Source organism: Fukomys damarensis, unplaced genomic scaffold (genome assembly GCF_012274545.1).
Source record: "Fukomys damarensis isolate Sample0158 unplaced genomic scaffold, DMR_v1.0_HiC HiC_scaffold_23, whole genome shotgun sequence".
NCBI classification, from domain to species: Eukaryota; Metazoa; Chordata; class Mammalia; order Rodentia; family Bathyergidae; genus Fukomys; species Fukomys damarensis.
The window spans coordinates 61,199,079-61,216,503 of NW_022900935.1; the positions used below are offsets into that span (position 1 = coordinate 61,199,079).

The window sequence follows — 17,425 nt, forward strand, 5'->3', positions numbered from 1 at the left end:
CTCGTGACTTTTTGACACCCTCCCTGTGAGATACAGAGTGGAATCTCCCCTTTCTTGAATGTGACCTGAGTATATCAACTCACTTCTAAAGAATGGAAGTGGCAGATGGCACCACCTGCAAAATGAGGTCTTCACTTTTTTTTTGTACAGGGGATTAAATTCGGGTCCTTGTGCATGCAAGAAGAGCACTGTTTTTTTGTTTTTTTGTTTGTCTGTTTTTGGTTTTGGTACTGGAGATCAAACTCAGGACCTTGCACTTGCAAGGCAGGTTGTGGAACCACCGAGCTAAATCCCTGGCTCTGCAAAATGAGGTCTTAAAGGGCAGTGTTGCTCCTTTGTATTCTCCCTCCTGGGTCTCGTGCTCAGGGGAAGTTCTTGGCCATGTCCAGAAAATGATCAAGTAGCCGTCTGGAAAGGTCCATGTGGTGAGGACCTGAGGCCCCCTGCCAACAGCCATGGGAGGCAGCAAGCCTAGAAGCAGATCCTTTGGCCTCACTTGAGTCTGCAGTTACCTGGCTTGGCCAGCAGCTTGACTGCAATCTCAGGAATGACCTGTAGCAGAACATCTGCTAAGCCGTTCTCGGACTCCTGGTTGTCAGAATCAGCCTGAGAGTAAAAGTATTCATACATACTGAGTGCATTTTCCTGAGTCTCTTTGGAGAATTTTCTATAGAAATATTACCCCTGATAACAGGAATTCAAGTCAGAGTCCCATCATCCTCTAGCTCAGGAGTTCACCCTAACCTCCTTGCCTGGGGTCACTGGTCAGCCCTAGTATCAGGAGAGACACAACAGGATCAGACATCTCACAGTATCCATGTGAGATGATAAATGTGTACCATAGATAATGTCTACTATTTTAAGCCACTAAGCCTCGGGGTAACTTGTTATATGGCAGTAGCTAACTGTTACACGTGGCCTATGGACGTGTTTAGCTAATATTGGCCATTCTAGCCCACTGTCCACAGTACTGGCCCACTGAGTTAGAGCCCAGATCCTCCAGTACACACAGTGAGGTCTGCCTTGTCATCCTCATCTGCAAATGCAGAAATTGGCTTCTGGTCTTGGATGTCCACTGGTGAGTGTGGGCACTGGGGCCACACTGAAAACAACAGTGAGTTGGGCTGAAGAGTTGGGAGTCTGGCTGGGTGCCCAGGCCTGAGGGCCAGGTTTTAGGCCAGAATCCTCTCCAGAATGACCATGTGTCATCGTGCGTCCCCACATTAGCTCTGGATCCCGCGGGAGCCTGCGGAGAGGAGAGTGAGGTGGCTGGAGGGGGAAGGAAGCCAGTGCCCCCCGCTCTGGCTGCACCCTTCTTTTCCTCTGCCCTTAGGTGGCCTCTCCCTGCTTCCTGCGGACACCGCAGTGTCCTGAGCAGGAGAGAAATTCAGAAGCTACACGTACCCCACAGAAGCACCCAAAAAGCAAAAAGATACCATAAGGCCAGCGTGGTGTATAAATTCCAGAACTGAATGTACAGGCCTAGTTCTCGCTCTAAATCCCACAGCCCGGGAGGGAAGGGTCATCCTGCCTGCGCGTGCCCAACAAATTAGCCTGAAATGCCCCATCCCTGGCTCCCGGAACTCAGGCAGGCAAATTAACCGATGGGTGAACTGCGTGTTCTGATGAAGAGGTGAGCGCTGCTGAGTGCCAGTCTAGAGCCCTCCCCCAAAGGGCTCTGCTGAGCCGGACCCCTTCTTCTCTGAGTAGGTGAACGTCGGTGTCTACACGGGGTTAACAATATATATTTATGAGATGCCGCCAGCTGCAGCAGTGGTTTTCCCACGTGTTTGGTAATGAAAGGTAACCCGGGGTCAGGCCATTATGTAAATAACTGTGCTGGGGCAGAGGTGAAGTCCCCATAATGAGTGGTCTCTTGAAGCTTTCAGAGGCGCTAATGAATATTGGGTCTTGTCATCGCCCATACTCAGACAGAACCCCCCACCCCATTTTACCATAGCAAGGCAGGGACAGAAAGGATGTGCCCTATCTGAGCTCCAACAGTCCGCTTCTCCCTTCATTTCTGCGTGCATGGAGCAAATTTGAATTCTTCCCCCACCTCCCTCCCTTCCCCATGATGCTTAGGCGATAACCCAGCCCAGATCGAAGTGGCAGGTGGGGACGCTGGCTACAGGACTCCTGGCTGCGACCTCCCAACCCTTGCCTTGCTACCACTGTCTGGGACAGAAACAGGTGCCTCCCCAGAAAACAAGAAAGAAAAGCTGGTTGAGGAGCAAGCTTTGCAAGCTCTGTGTCCAAGCCTTGGCTGTACATGGGGGACAGAGGCAGGCTGGGAGAGCAGGTGGAGCCCAGGGCCCTGGCCAGAAGCCGAGCTGGGGGATGTTGAGGTCAGAGGCGAGCCTCACAGCACAGCGCTCTCCAGGAAGGGGCAGAAGTGTCTGGAGGACTTGTACATGGCCCCAGCAGCTCCCTGCAGGCTGGAGGGAGACACTTTTACAGCGTCTAGGCGAAGGCAGGCGGCGGCAGCCCCGCCTCCTCCTCTCATTGTCTGTGCAGAGCTCGCTGAGGAGCCCAGGGCTGCAGTGCTGCTCTGGGGGGCTCCACACACAAGCTCCTGGTCTCCCAGACCGCCCCCCGCCGGTAAAGAGAAGCTACTTATAAATAATGTGTTGCACTCTGACACTGCCTTTGACTAGAGGGAGTATGTGGAAATGGTTGATTAAAAATAAATAAAATGTAAAAATAAATAAATAAAATTAGGGCCAGGGATTTAGCTCAGTGGTGCTGCCGCCTGCCTCACAAGCGCAAGGTCCTGAGTTCGGTCCCTGGTACCAAAAATAAAAAAATTAAATAAATAAAATTAGGCTCCTCCAGCTCCTCCAAACGGGCAAGCAGGCCCCTCTCTCTGAGGCCCTGAGATAAAGCTGCCCAGCCCCTGGGGGTACTCGGGAAGCTGGCTGCAAGCTGGTATTATGTAGGCTGCAGATTCATAAGGGGTGATCAAAATATACGACAGATGCTTGAATTTAAAAATGTATTACAGCAAAAGACACACTGCCGAAATCCTGTCCCATGCTTTGAACACTTACCCCACCATCCTCACCACTGTTCAAAGCGGTCCAGGAAGTGTTCTTCGGCTCGCATCTCTGCAAGGTGTGACCGAAAACACAATGAAGCCGCTGCTGCTGGCTGCCGCCCCCCAGAAAGGCAGGCTCATGGAAGCACTCCTGTGTCCTCTTTACTCACTGGATCTGGCAACCCCGCGATCTCTGGCACCTTCCTGAAATCAAAATGACCACGGAAGGCAAGGGTTTTGAACGGATTCTGGACACCGCAGCAGCCACAACTGCACAAGTAAAGATACCCCCAAGGGAGGACATCCAGAGCTACTCCAGAAGATGGCAAGGATCACAGGATGAGCGTGTTCAGAGCAAGGGTGAGCACCTGGAGGGGGTGAATGGCAATGTCTTTTACTGTAGTAGATTTAATTTATTTAAATGTCCACCATAGTCTTTGATCACACTGAGTAGACCCATTCACAGGCTTATAGCAGACAGATACATTTTTAACCAGAAGCTGTTATGCGTCCAGCATCCCTGAGTGTTGGGACAAAACATCTCTGCAGAGGGAGGCTTGTGGTCAGGGCAAGGAAAGCGGGGCTCTGGGTATGGTCTGCAGGGCTATGCCAGGGACCAGGAGGCAGGGACACACACAAGCAGCCCGACCTTCCTCCGAAGTGGCGACAAATGCTAACCCTGGAACCTGAATATCTTCATGTGATTCTATTTTCCCAGGGCCTGGGCAGGGCGGGAGGCAGATGGGGTAAACCTCAGCTTTGCAAGCTGCCCTCAAAGTGAGGGCTCTTGGACAGGTGCAAAGTTCCTTCAAGAGGGGCCAGACTCCCCGACAGGGTGGAGACGCCCAGAGGAAGCAGCTCAGCTCCTGTGTGGTGTAACGTGGTGCTGCAGCGATACTTCTGACACGGCCGTGTCTTTGGGGCGGAACACAGATGATCTGGAACCAGAGAGAAGTAGTCATCACACAACACTGTGACTGTCCTAAGTGCCACTGACCTGCCAATTCTGCCTTTTCATCCAGTGCTAGGAATTGAACCCAAGGCCTTCCCATTGAGCTGCATTCCCAGCCCCTTTTTAAGTTTGGTTTTATTTTCCATTTTGGCACAAGACCTCCCTAAGTTACTGAGTTGCTCAGACTGGACTGGAATTTACAATCCTCCTGCCTCAGTCTCTGGAGAGGCTGGGTTGCGTGTGTGCTCCACGCTGCCCAGCTAGCCCAGAGGACTAGGGTGACAGCCAGTGCCTCCCTCTCCCTGCAGCTCTTTCGCTCTGGCTCACTGCCTCCACTCTGGTGACCATAGATGAGAGAAAGACATCCCCACAATTTTGAGGGAAGGTGTCTTAGTTTTCCTGTTGCTGAGACAAAATACCCACCTCCCAAAGTTAAAGGAGGAGAGAGTTATTTAGCTTACAGATTGTAGAGGCTGTAGTCCAGTATCTGCTGGCTCCAAAGCAGGGAGCCACGGCAGCGAAGCATCGCAGAGGAGAAATGGTCCATGGCAGGCCAAAGGCAGCAAAAGCAGTAAACAGTAAGCCACAGGCAGCAATGACAAGCAAAACCCTCTTTCTGTCCCTTATGTCCTGTCCAAGCTATGGACCTTAGGGCAGGTAGCACTTGAACCCAGGGTGGGGCAGCCTTAATGTTAGCATCAAAGCATGAATCAACCCCAGCATCACATCTTTGATCCCAGTAGACACCCTAGACCCAGCCATCTCCCAAAAGCCCCATCTATGACTCCATGAGGCTTTGCGGGTACAGCTAGACACAAGCCATAACAGAAGGGCAGAAAAGGAAGGGGGGACAGAGCAGGCAAGGACAATGTGCGAGCATCAGCTGGCCATTACCCCTGCCTCCCTTCTCCACCTCCTCCATTTCCAGCTTCCTTCATCCTCCTCTGTCCCCTCCCTCCTGGAAATAGCCCAAGCTCCTGGGGTTGGAAACTGGTCCTGTGGGGCCCCCTGCAATAGGCACCCACATGCACAGGGCTCCAGAGCTAACAGGCAGACCATGGATTTGCTGATGGCAGACAGACTTTTGGAGAAGGAAAATCACAGTGGCCACAAGGCATCCGTGCAGCCCAGTGACACTGCTGGACTCAGTTGAATAGAGGCATCATGAACACTAGCAGGGCACGATCAACCTACACAGGAGCTGCAAGCAAAGGTGGGGGGCTCTGGAACCCCAACCTGCTGGGGTTTGGGCCCTGATGGGAGGTGCTGAGGGTGTGCACCAGTTGAGGGCAAAGAGCCCCACTTTGGGAACAGAAAAGGTTCACTGTGCATTCCAAAGAGCCACATGGAGCCTAAAACCTAGACCTTCTCTGGACCTGGCCTAGACAACAATGTCCCGGTGAGGCACAATGAGTACAGTTGGAAAATGTCCGCGGACTTGAGGACAGACAGGGACCTGTGGTTTGAGACTGCTTGCTACCCTTCCATAGGAAACACAAAGTGGTTTGAAGGCTGGAAGGCTGGGAATGGAGCTGAAAGGGGTGGAATGCCTGCTCCTGTTCAGGGGCGTCTCTAAAGCCAGGTCCGTGCACCCCTGTAACCCTAGCACTCCGGCAGGCTGTGGCAGGAGGATCAGAAGTTCCGACCCAGCCTGGGCAACTTAGCTACATCCTGTCTCAAAATAAAAAGTGTCTCTACTCAGTAAAACCATTGCATCACTTTTCTACAGCCTGCCCTGGGGGAGCCCATCTTCCCAAGGTCCATCCGGTGCTGATGACAGAGTCCTCCCATTGCTGCCCCCCAGGGACCTTTTCTGCACCAAAGACAAAACGCACCAGGCCACTCCTAGGTCACACCCAGAGGAGCAGAAAGGGTGGCCCCCACCTTCCGCTTACTTCTTTGCTCAGAGTCTACAGGGGGCTTTGGGAGAGGGTCCCTGCCTCTCTCTTCTTATTCCCTCCCCTAGAAGCGCTTTCCTTCCCCCTTGCTGCAGATTATCTGGGGCATTAGAAGGATGGGCCCAAGAATGCAATCTCCCTGGGTGGTGCCCAGCACAGCCGAGACACAGGACCAACACCCGGTAAACACAAGTGTTGTGCACATGTGCATGGGTGGATGGGGGAGGGTGGCTGGCAGCACCCACCCGGGGAAGCTAATTCCTAGCTTTTGAAGCCTCCTTCCAGCCCAAGGAGCCCTGGGGTCCCCTGGGGACCTCTCCCTACTCCAGGCTTCTGTCTCTGTGCGGGGTTTCCACACTGGCCCTGAGGAACATGCAAACTGACTTGACAACAGCCCCCGGGGGCTCCTCTCTGCCGGCTGCAGCTTTCAAAGACACTCTCCCATCATCAGAGGCTGCAAATAAACTAGTAACGATGCCTGGCAACCTCTGAGGATCAAAGGCGACCCGAGAAAAGCAAAATCAAATTACCCTGGATGGCGGCAGCCCCTGGAAGGTTCTAAGAGTGGAGGGACAAGCCTGCGTCAGCCCTCCCGGGCCAGCAGCTGCCTAGGGGAAGAGTGGGGCCTGCAAACAGCCCAGCGAGGGAGCAGAGGCCAGCCCGCAGCAGCTTGGGTTGGGCTGCAGTGAGCTTTTTAACTTGAAGGTTTGGATGCTCACATTTAAAAAGCAGAAGCTTTCCCATAGAACTGCATGCCTGGCTCCTCTTGAGAAACCAGCACTCTGAAGGCTGTGGGGCCCAGGGTCGGCCATCCCCAGAGCCACACAGTTGCAGCCCCTTGGGACGGAGGTGTCCAGTAGACCAGCCGGCCCCTGTGCTTGCCCGGCCCTTGGAGGTGGGTGAAAGGGGGTTTGCATGCCCTTTCGGGTGCCCCTTCCCAATTAGGCCACTCACGCAACGAGAGGTCCGGCAGGAGGAGATCATTATTGTAGGGAGGCGAGCAGGAGGCAGGAAGGCAGAGAGGAGGAAGAAGAAGCAGAAGGAGAGAGAAGAACAAAGAAAGGAAGGTCCTTTTATCAGTTTTGGGGTGGGCTATTGCTTATTTATGAGGAGTGAGTTACTTTTAACCTATCACAGGCCAGATTGCTTTTATGGGCCCAGCCCTGCAGACACAGGTTTCAACTTCTCTGGACCACTGTGGCCTTGGCGGGGAGGGAAACCAGAGATAAGGGCATGAGGTCATTTTAGGAGCCAAGAGGTACCAGGAGAATGCAGCCTGTGAGGCGGCGTCACGGCGTACTTTAACATGATCAGTTCCCTAACAGTGGGTGAATGTGGGATGTTTCTGGGCAAAGAGGATCCCGTCTTACCCAAAATGTCCCCACGTGTCCAGGGCACGGACCCTTCCTTGCCTTTCATACAACACAATCACCTGCCTTCTCTTTTGTCTTTCTCTGAATTTCACCGGGGACCCCAGGGTCAAATGCAAATTCCATAATCTCTTGGACTTGGACTCTGCTCTCTAAAGAGAGGTCTGGGGCCCCTCCAGGCCAGTCTTCTGCCCCCCTGATGCTGAATGGAGAGCTGCCTGGGGCTTGGACTGCACCTCTCTCTAAAGAACAAAAGGAAACCTGAGGAGGGGCTCACCAAGTCCCCTTTTGCTCTCTCATCCCTTGGGCTGTGTGTTAGTCTGCATCTCCAGAGAAACAGCCAATGGGATGGACAGACGGAGAGATGGGGGTGTCCCTGCGGACTGGCTTCTGTGATCCCAGAGGCCCCGAAGTCTCACAATGTGAGGTCTGCCAGCCTAGGACCTGCAAAGGTAGTGCTGTGAACACCTTCTCAGCCTGAAGCTCTGAGGACCAAGATCCCCCATGTCAGAGGCTCAGAGAGGAACTGGCCTGTCCTAACTTTTCATCTCATCTGGGCCTCAATATCCTGGATGCTGCTGGCTCCGAGTGTGTTAGTGCAGGTGAATCATCTTTCCTTGGTTTCCCTATCCGATACCAAACCCTTCCAGAAACATTCCCTTGAATGTCCCCAAAATTGCGCTGTCCCAGGAATCTGGCACCCTTGGCCCAGTCAGCTTGGCCCCGAGCATTAAGTTTCATGGTCTGCCCTGCCTGGGGCTGAGAGCCACCAGCCTTGGGCTCTGCTGTAGGGAGCCAGAGGGGAGGAAGCGGCAAACGGTACCTGTTTGCTCTGGGATAACACAGAGGGCTCCGTGAGGAGGGCGGAGCCATGAGGGCTGTTTGTTCTGGGAGTGGTTAATCCTTGTTCAAATTTACATCCTGAATCTTTAATGCAACTATGTCCGTGAGGAGGTGGACGCCTCCTTGCACAGCTGGGTCTGACTACAGAGAAACTGACTCTGGCTTGAAGACTGCTGAGGGGCCCCGGAGCAGCCAGGACCCAGCTTCCAGGAGGGCTGGGCAGGGAGAGGGCCGGGTGAAAGTTCCACCAGCCCAGCAGAACTCATGACTGGCCACACTGCCCAGGGTCCATGTAGCTTTTTCTCTGCAAGAAACCACAGTATAGAGCTCTGTGTGGGACCCTTGTTGCGTTCAGTTTTCAAGTGTTTATTTTTAAAAGTAAGTTCTAGTGCCAGGTGGGGGTTGTGGGCCTATAACCTCAGCCTTCTGGGAAGCTGAGGCAGGAAGATGGCAAGTTTGGGCCCAGCCTGGGCAACTTAGCAATTCAGTGAGAACTTTTCTCAAAATAAAAAATAAAAAAAAACATGAGGCCCTGAGTTCAATTCCCAGCCAGAGGACACAGTGGAACAAGCAGCCCAGGTTGTCCCTCGGTGTGGGCACCATGCTCTTCCCTAACCCAGGAGGCCTGGCATGCACTGGTACATAGTAACCAACCCGGGAAAGCCTAGACTGGTAGTGTTTGCCGGCTCCCATGGTGTAAAGGTCTCTGGCAGGGCTGGCTTCACAGCAAGGTTGGAAGGGGAGTGGGCAGGGTGCCCCAGCACCACCCACCACACGAGCCTGTGCGCTGCTGTGAGCTTTATTTTCTCTTCAGGTGAGCTGCAGGTGGGAGAGACAGAAAGCTCTGGAGGAAAAGCAGGGGTTTTCACCAGAGGCAGAAGAAACAAGCAGCACAAACCTTTAGCACCGGTGAGAGGGTGAGAGGACCGGCTCGAGGCCATCTGCAAAGACAAAACTCTCTAGGGTTTCAAACAACCGCAGAAGCCATCCTAGGTGAGCACGGCATAGGGATTCAGTCGTGCAGCAGGAGCCGAAGCTGGTGGCTGGCGAGAGGAAAGGTGGAGCTGTTTCTCCATCTGTGAAATGGAGAGATATTTGTGAGAATTAAAGGAGCCAGTGCCTTTGCAGTGTTTGGTTCAGGGCTGGCACCTGGCACTCACTTACCCAGGGGCAAGGGGCACACGGCGGGAAGCACAGCCTGAGAGCCAGTAGAAATGAAGTGAGACCTCTCTGGAAGTGCTGCACCGCCAGAGAGCACAAGCCCGGGGAGTCCTCTTGGGGCTGGAGGCCACCTGCAGCAGAGAGGGCAGGGAGGACTCTCAGGGCTTTGAGGAGTTGGGATTAAGGACTGGGCTTGCAGGACAGGACACACAGCAGGCTGGGGAAAGAGGAGGATCTAGAAAGACCCAATGGCCAGAGCAAAATCTGGTGGGATGGGGAGCAAGCATCCCAGGGGCCACTGGGGAGCACCAAGTTGGTGACCGTGTTAACTTTTCATGGCCGTGACAAAACACCTGAGAAGAGCAACTTAGAGCAGGAAAGGTTTGTTTGGCTCCTGGTTTCCGAGGGTTCAGTCTTTGGTTGGGTGGCTCCACTGCTTGTTGACCTGTGGCGAGGCAGAAACATTGTAGAGGAAAGGTTTGGCTGAGGGAAAGCTGCTCATCTCATGGCAGCCAGGGATAAGAAACAGGAAAGAGCCAGAGAGGAAGGAACCAGGGACAAAGTATATATAGTTTCCCAGGGCAGGTCCTCGTGATTCACCCCCTTCAACAGACTTCACCTCCTGGGTTTCCGTCGCCTCCCAATGACATCATTAGTTTGTGACCTCGTCCACTTGATGAAGTTAGGGCTGTCGTGATCCAATCACCTCCACAAAGCCCACCAGCTGCCAGTGGAACCTTCAACACCTTGAGCCTGAGGGGCATTTTCGATAACAATCACAAGTGTGACTGATCCACCCCAGCTCAGAGCAAGGTCTTGACCACTCCCTGAACAGGTGTCCCAGCCTGAGCGCTTGGAAGGAAGGAAGGCAGCCGCACTAGGTTAATAGGCAGCCATGGAGAAGGGCCGCACCACCAGGCCCAGCCTGCCTCCTGCACAGCCCCCCTGCCTGTGGTGGCCCTCCAACCCTGGCAGAGTGGTGAGCTGACTCACCCTGTACCCTCGCTGCCCACCTAGGCCTCTCAGTGGCCCTGCTGGAAGCCATGGAGGCTCCAGAGAAGGTGACGGGATCTGTTTAGAGCAGCGACTTTGCAGTCTCTTCAAATTATAGCACCCAAGGATGTGGCCAGTGTCGTCATAGGAGGCTGGCCCTGTCTCTCTGCCTCTGTCCTCCTGTCCTTTTCTCTCTGTGTCTGTCTCCCTCCTCTTCTCTCCTCCCCTCAAACAGGCCCTCCCCAGCAAGGATTGGACACCTTGAAAGTAGGAAGGGGCTCCCTCTACCCAAGTTACAGTTTGAGGAGCTCTCTTAGCCTGGTGGCATGAAAGAAACAGAGCAGAGGAGAAAGACAGCCACTCAACTGCACCCAAGTCCCCTCTGCCCTCCCCTCCCTTCTCCCCTTCTGCCTTCTTCACCTCTTTCTGAAACTGAGGACTCCCTGGGGACAAGAGCTGTGCCAAGTGCTGAACCCACAGTGTGGCTGAGCCCACAGCAAGGAAAACTCAAGTTGGCCCTGGAGGAGACAAGAGTCCTGCCAGGTCATGAAATCAGGCAATGGCCCAGCAGGCCAGACTCTTCCTGATGCCAGTGTCGTGGTCCCCAGGTGCCCATACCTCAGTGGGAGGGCTGGGTGTCCTCCTGGCTGGGCCAGCGCCCAGTTATCCTACCCATGGTTCCTCGGGTCCCTAACAGCCACTCCTGTCTCACTGAAGTCCCCAAACAGAGGCTCAGGGATTGTGCCTTCTGATGCGGGCTCTGGACCCCATGGCAGCAGGTGATCCGAGGACAAAGGATTCCCAGCAGCCCACCTGGCTCTACAGCCCTGGCCTCCACAGTGTATACAGCCTGTGAGATTCAGCCCCCAGAGCCCAGCCTTCCACAAGTGCAGAAGAAGCCCAGCTCTCTTCTTGTTAGCATGACCCACTGCTAAATGATTTGGTTAAATGGGCCTTTCTGCAGCCCAGCTGGAGGTGATAAGCTCCAGCCAGGAGTTTGTTTTACCTCAAACAGGGATGTTTAACCCCAGAAAAATAAATCCCTGCTTACCACCTCCCCCGGCCCACAACCCCTTTCACAGCTGAGCTGATGGCCATGCACAGGGCCAGCTGGAGTGGCGGGGAAAAGGCTTTGTTCAAGGCCACTGGGGAGAAAGTGACCGTGAACAAGCCAGGCCGGGTCCTCCACATCAGACACTCGGGGCTGGAGGGAAACCAGCCTGCCTCAGCTGGGCACGAACCTCTGCACTCTCAGTACAGAGCGACTGCTTGTAAGTCATGACGTACAAGGCTGGCTTCTCAAGGCAGCCTGTGCTACCCCAGAGATGCTCCCCAGGGTGCTGGGTATTTGGTGACCGTGGAAACGAGGGGGACCTTGATATTAAGGAATTTGTCTTGGGTTTGGCCCTGACTCTACTTCTTAATAACTGTGGGACCTTAGACAATTGGCTTCGTGTCTTAGAGCCTTCGGCTCCTGTAAAGTAAGGATGACAATACCACCTTCCTTGTGGCATGATTTTGAGAGGCGGGATGACATCCAAGCAAAGCGCCCAGCCTGGAACCTGACCCACCACGGGGACAGGGGATGAGAGAGATGCTGGAGAAGGCACAACAGGAGGACTCCTTCGGGGTGTTCCCAGTCTTCCGACCCAGTCACCCCAACCCACTGTCCACACCAAGGGGACACCTGACACCTCAGGTCTAGAGGTAAGCACAGCATGAGTGTAACGCGGTCCCCCTGACCCTCAGTCCTCCTTTCCACAGTTACCCAGGACCACAAGAGTGGTCCACAAATATTAAATGGAAAATGTCCAGAAATACCTCATAGTTTTAACTTGTGTAATACATGTCATTAAAATGCTTCTGCTGTCCTCATCAGTCAGTGCTCATCTCTGACTGTGCCTCGTGTATGAATTAAACTTCATGGCAGATGTAAGTGCACAGGGAAATCCCCGTGTCTACAGGGCCCTGGACACCAGTGGGGCTTCTCTGAATGTCTGACCTGGGGTGAGGGGGAACAGCACTAGCACGGAACTCGGGGGAGGAGGTTTTCCTCATCCACCAGCAGAGCCATGGATAAATCGCCACACAGCAGCCCACGGGACCTGAGGCAGCTTTACCAGCACGTGGACTCCTGTTCCACCATGACCCAACTCTTCCTTGGGTGTGGAATGTTGCATTAGAAAGAAACAGGACCCCCTACTTTCTATTTTTTAAAGCTTCATAACCGAGCAAAGTGACCACCACCATCACGTTGGCCAGTGCATGCATTATAGGAAACTCTTTTTGAACAGGACCAGAATAATAAATGCAGCATTTTGGCCAGGGCTGCCCCAGCGAGGCAGGACTGGGCCAGGGGACAGTGGCACAGGTGACTCCACCACTCTGCACTTTGCAGGTGTCTGTCTGAGCCATGTCCACCACTTAGATGGCGCGTCTTCCTTTCTACATATCAAAATACTTTTTAGGACAATGAAAACCATTTTTTAAAAGCTTGGTCTGGCTTAGAGATGATGTCTTCCTTGGGAGGCAGTTGCAAGGGGAAGAAATGGCCCTCCACTCACTGCTGGTGGAAATGCAAAATAGCTCAGCCACTCGGGAAAACAGTTCAGTAGTTTCTGGTAAGGAAATTACTTTCTACAATTACTGTACCACCCAGCAATCCCACTGTTTGAGAGAAAAGAAAATATATTCAAATACCCACAGCACTCAATCATAACAGCCAAAGACTGGCACGAACCCCACTGTGCATCCCCAGGAGAATGAGGTCCACCCACAATGGATCACCACTTGGCCGTAGCAACACAGGGACGACTGAGCCACCAACAGCACAAAGGATGCTGAAGGCCTCATCTTAAAGGAAGGACACGAGGTGCCATGGCTACCCACCATACTGTATGATTCTGTGCATAGGAAAATCTAGAAAAGGTAAAACTACGCAATGACAAAAGCCAATCAAGGTCACCAGGGCTAGAGAGGTGTGGACTTCCCCTGACATGAAAGGGAGCACGGTCCATTTCATCTGCATCCTAGGCTGCAGGACAATGCACCCACCCCATCTCTGTCCTAGGCTTGTTTTCCACCAAGATGGCAGGATTTCCTTCCAGAAGGATCAGCCTACTTGCCCTATGCCCCTATTCCCCGACCCTCCAGTAGAGGCCGCTGTCCACCCCGGACTGGCCCAACTCAATGCAGGGTCAGCAACCGTGGGTCTAAGCCTGCTGGGATCTTGGACCCCACCCTCTTGTCCTGTGAGACCAGGCCCCTTTCCAACCTCCAAGGCTCACCTCTCCCTGAGCCGTCCTCATCTCCACCGCGGCCCTGGAGACCTTCATCCCGGTTTCAAGATGTCCCTGGCTCGGCACACTCTTCCTGCAAGGGCACCTTCAGGCTGCCTGCCCTGCTGGGGTGGGGTGGGGAGGCACCTGATCCCAGCTCCTCTGCAGAGACCACCTGCCATTCTCACTGCTTTGTCACCTCCTGCCAGGATGCCCTGAGCCCCTGCCCAGCCTGGTGTCCCGCCTTTTCCCAGCCCATCCGGGGTACTGGCTGTCCGTCCCTCAGCCCTCCTCCCTGACATACTCCTGCCCTTTCCCTGGCCTGGCCCTTCTGCTCCTCCCGTAACTGTGCACCCAGCCCCCACCCTCGCTTTGGTCATTGCTGCCGCTGGCACCAGGGCTTGGGAGGGAGATTCTACACCTCAGAACCGTCCCAGTCACCTGCCGGCTGAGAGACACAGGCATGTATTATAGGAAAAACCACAGCGTACGAGGAGGGTTCAGGGCTACCATGATTTCAGGTGCCCGCTAGGGATCTTGGGACGCAGCCCCCCAGGATGAGGGGACACCGCCAATCTACAGGGCCTCGCTGGTGGTGCGAGCTCAGTCATGGCTCCCGCTGCAGCACACAGAGCCTGAACACCATGTCTGGCCCCACTGCTTTCTCCCCAGATACAGCTACTCCTCCACGCCCAGCCCCACTCCCATCCTGGAGCAACAATTCCCCCTTCGTGTGTTGGACACCTCCCATTGGGGCAGCTGGGGCAGAAGAGGGGGTGGGAGGGGTGTGCAGGAGGAGGCAGGGTGCTGTGGGCGGTTTGGCAGAGCTGCCGGCATCTGAATGCGGGGACTCGGGGCCTGCACTCACCCTCTCTCCCTCCCTCTCTGGCTGCTGCTGTGTTTGCTCCACCGCTGATGGATGAGACTTTAATTAAAGTAATGAGACGTTTATAACAGTGGTTATCTCCAAAATTAGTCCTTTTAGCAATTATTCCTGGGGACTGTTCCCCAGGTAGTAGATAGCTTCCTTTTCTTTGGAATGGAGGGGTTCTGCACCTGAGAGGGATCTTCCCAGCATCCCCCAGTGCCGTGGTGGAGGATGAACCATAGGGTGTGGTCTCCTTGGGAAACTTGACACAGCTTCTGCCTGAGGTTTCTCCCCACAAGAGGAAAGGCTTGATGTCCATGGGGCTATGAAGCCCAGAGAGGGCACCTCTGGGCTCAGAACCGGAGGCTCTGGATTCAAGTCCTGCCTTTATAGTCCTCCTCGATTCTGAGAGTTTGGAAAATGTGTGCCTCTCTGAGCCTTGTATACATCTGTGAAATGGGACAAAGAGCTCACGGGCTCTTGGTGAGGACAGGTGATACGAGGCTCAGCGAAGGCTCAGGCAGCAGGCTTGCGGCGCATGGTCATAACGTTGATATCAGCACATTTCAGAACATTCTTATTTAAGCTCCCAGACAGCCCCTGCCCTGGCCTTTCCCACGGCAGCACTGTCTGAGGGCCCACCGTGGTCGATGTGTCCCCTTATGAAAACAACCACCTGCTAGGCTGTCTTACTTTCGCAGGCCCTCCGGAGTTTGGGCCCCAGCCCTTGGAGGAGGGATGCATGGGTCACCACTGATCTCATCTTTCTGGAATTCTGCTCTCACTCCCCTGACCCCACCCCACCTGCCCAGCCTCTCTGCTGTGTCCCTGTTCACTTCTGTGCCTGCCTCTTCCTCTCCCGAGGCCCCACAGCAGGGGCAGACGTGGACAGTCCTGGCCACGAGGAGGCTCGAGGTGTGGCCATCTCTCGGGTCACTTATCCTGTGGACCCGGCCATGTGCCCGGTGCTGTGCTGGGTACTGGGGCGCAGCCGTAAACAAGCCAGGCACCTCCTGCCCGTCCTAGGTGCTTTCCTCTCATCGCCGAGACAAAATACCCAACACCCAAAGTTAGAGGAGGAAAGGTTTACGTGGCTCACGGTCCGTAGAGGTTTCAGTCCATAGCTACTGACTCCAAGGCAGGGTGGCACATGGCAGAGGGGCAGCAGTGCATGTCCGATAACGGAAGCAACAAGGGACCTTAACAGCAACTTTCTGCCCCTTTTATCTCATCCGGGCTACTTAGGGCGGGCAGTGCTCACAGCCTTAATCCCAGTGCCCTCGACCCTAGCATTGCACCGTGAATCAGTCCCGGTGTCACTCACTCTAGATCCAGCCACCTCTGAAAAGCCCCACCTATGACAGCCTGCGGCTTTGGGGGGACGTCTAGGCCCAGCTGTGACACTGCCCTCCAGGAACTGGCGTTTCTGAAGGGCACCTGGTTCGCTGCAGCCTGAGACAGACCCTGGCTGTCTGTAGCCACTGCATACCACAACCCGGAAGACAGGACAGCAGAAGAGCCAGGAGCAAGGTGCCCACCTGCCCGTACACGCAGGGGACGGGGGAGGATTTGGTCTGGCTGAGGAGAGCAAGCAAAGGAAGAAGTGACGGTGAGGCAGAGCTGCCACATGAGGACCGTGGCGTGGTGACTGGGTGCTCTCGCTGCCCCGTGGCTGGGCACTGGCCCCAAAGGGCTTTCTCCACTGGGCAGCCTGGGCGATAGGATGGCCCAGCCCCTTGCATACTGACATCGCTTCTGCTCTGCCAGGAAGAGGCAGAAGGGCCAATGGCAGAGGTGGGAGCAGATTCTTGCCTGGCAACAGCTGCCAAGGTGCTGGAAGCTACCCCTCCCCCCTCCTCCCATGGCCTTGGCTTTGCAAATGCAAGAACTAGGCAGCTTGGGCTGGGAGGTGTGAGGCACCACTGTCACCACCCCCTCAAGAAGAGCAGGCTGTGGTCGTCAGGGGACCTGCCTAGGGGCAAGGATGTCCTGCTGCAAAGCACATCCTAAACCCAGCCAGGAAATGCCTCTCACTGCTGCCCATGGGGAAGGGCACGAAACTGGGGACAGCTCCTTGAGACCACGGCCTTGGGGTGCAGTGAAGCAGCTGTCTAGCGCCCAGGAAGGTGGGCAGTGGCTTCACTGCTTCCCTAAACTACAGCCACTGGCGCTGAGGATGGGGCTCTCCAGAGCTCTGTCCAGACCCTGCTCAAGAATGATCTCCTTATTCACAAGGGCTCTGTCCCCCAGGAGGATGCTACCCTGATTGCCCTCCTCTGGCCCAAAGCATTGCTCTCTGGCAACCCTGTCCCCTTCCAAAGGGATCTGCTTCTCTCCCTTGAAAAGCCTGAGAGAGACCAATTCAGCTCCAGCCGCTCCTCTCAGAACAGCTGCCCAGGATGTGCATTTCAGCCAGATGCCCATGCCAGCGCTCAGGGACAGAGCAAGGACAGAACACGTGGCACCCCAGAGGTGGGCCTGGGGGCAAAGATCCAGAGGGCACAGGAGACAGACTCCCCACATACCAGGCTTCTCTTCCTGAGTCTGCAAAGCCTCTCTCCCTCAATCTGCCTTTGTCCTGACGCCTCCCGGCCCCAGCGCCCATCTGTGGGCCATTGTGTACTGGGCTCTCTCTTTTCTCAGTGATGTGACTGTCACCCATGGGAGGGTGTTGGCAGCCTCGGTTCCGTACAGGACCGAGGCCCTGGCTAGGCGGCTCTGTCAGATCTGTGGGTCTGTGGTTGGCCCTGAGGTCAGGGCTCCCCTGTGTCTCTCCATGGACTTGGACAGGGCCAGGGCATCACACAGGCCATAGGACAGTCCGTGCCCAGCAAGGATAGGATTCCATCAAAGTAGAAAGGGGCTCGCTTACCCCAGTTACAGTCTGAGGCGCATTCTTAGCCTGGGGCAGGTAGCACGAAGGGAACACAGTGGAGGAGAAAGAGCCACTCACAGAACCCCCCCTCCCCCGGCACCCAGGCTCTCCTTCACCCTCCCACCTTCTCCTGCTCCTGCTCCTGCTCCT

General features: G+C 54.9%; 1 long non-coding RNA gene across 3 annotated transcripts in view; it reads right to left on the minus strand.

Annotated features, from left to right (window-relative positions):
* Positions 1-3,257: 3,257 nt before the first annotated feature.
* Positions 3,258-17,425, minus strand: part of LOC104858339 — a 15,024-nt gene continuing 856 nt past the window's right edge. For 2 of the 3 annotated variants that reach the window (XR_004518627.1, XR_004518625.1), the window contains exons 2-4: positions 9,265-9,392; positions 8,999-9,176; positions 3,258-3,975 (exon numbers count right to left, since the gene is read on the minus strand). This is a non-coding gene — a long non-coding RNA (uncharacterized LOC104858339). Of the gene's footprint in view, positions 3,976-8,998; positions 9,177-9,264; positions 9,393-13,541; positions 14,101-17,425 lie in introns of those variants that run through there. The other variant, XR_004518626.1, reaches the window with a different exon arrangement.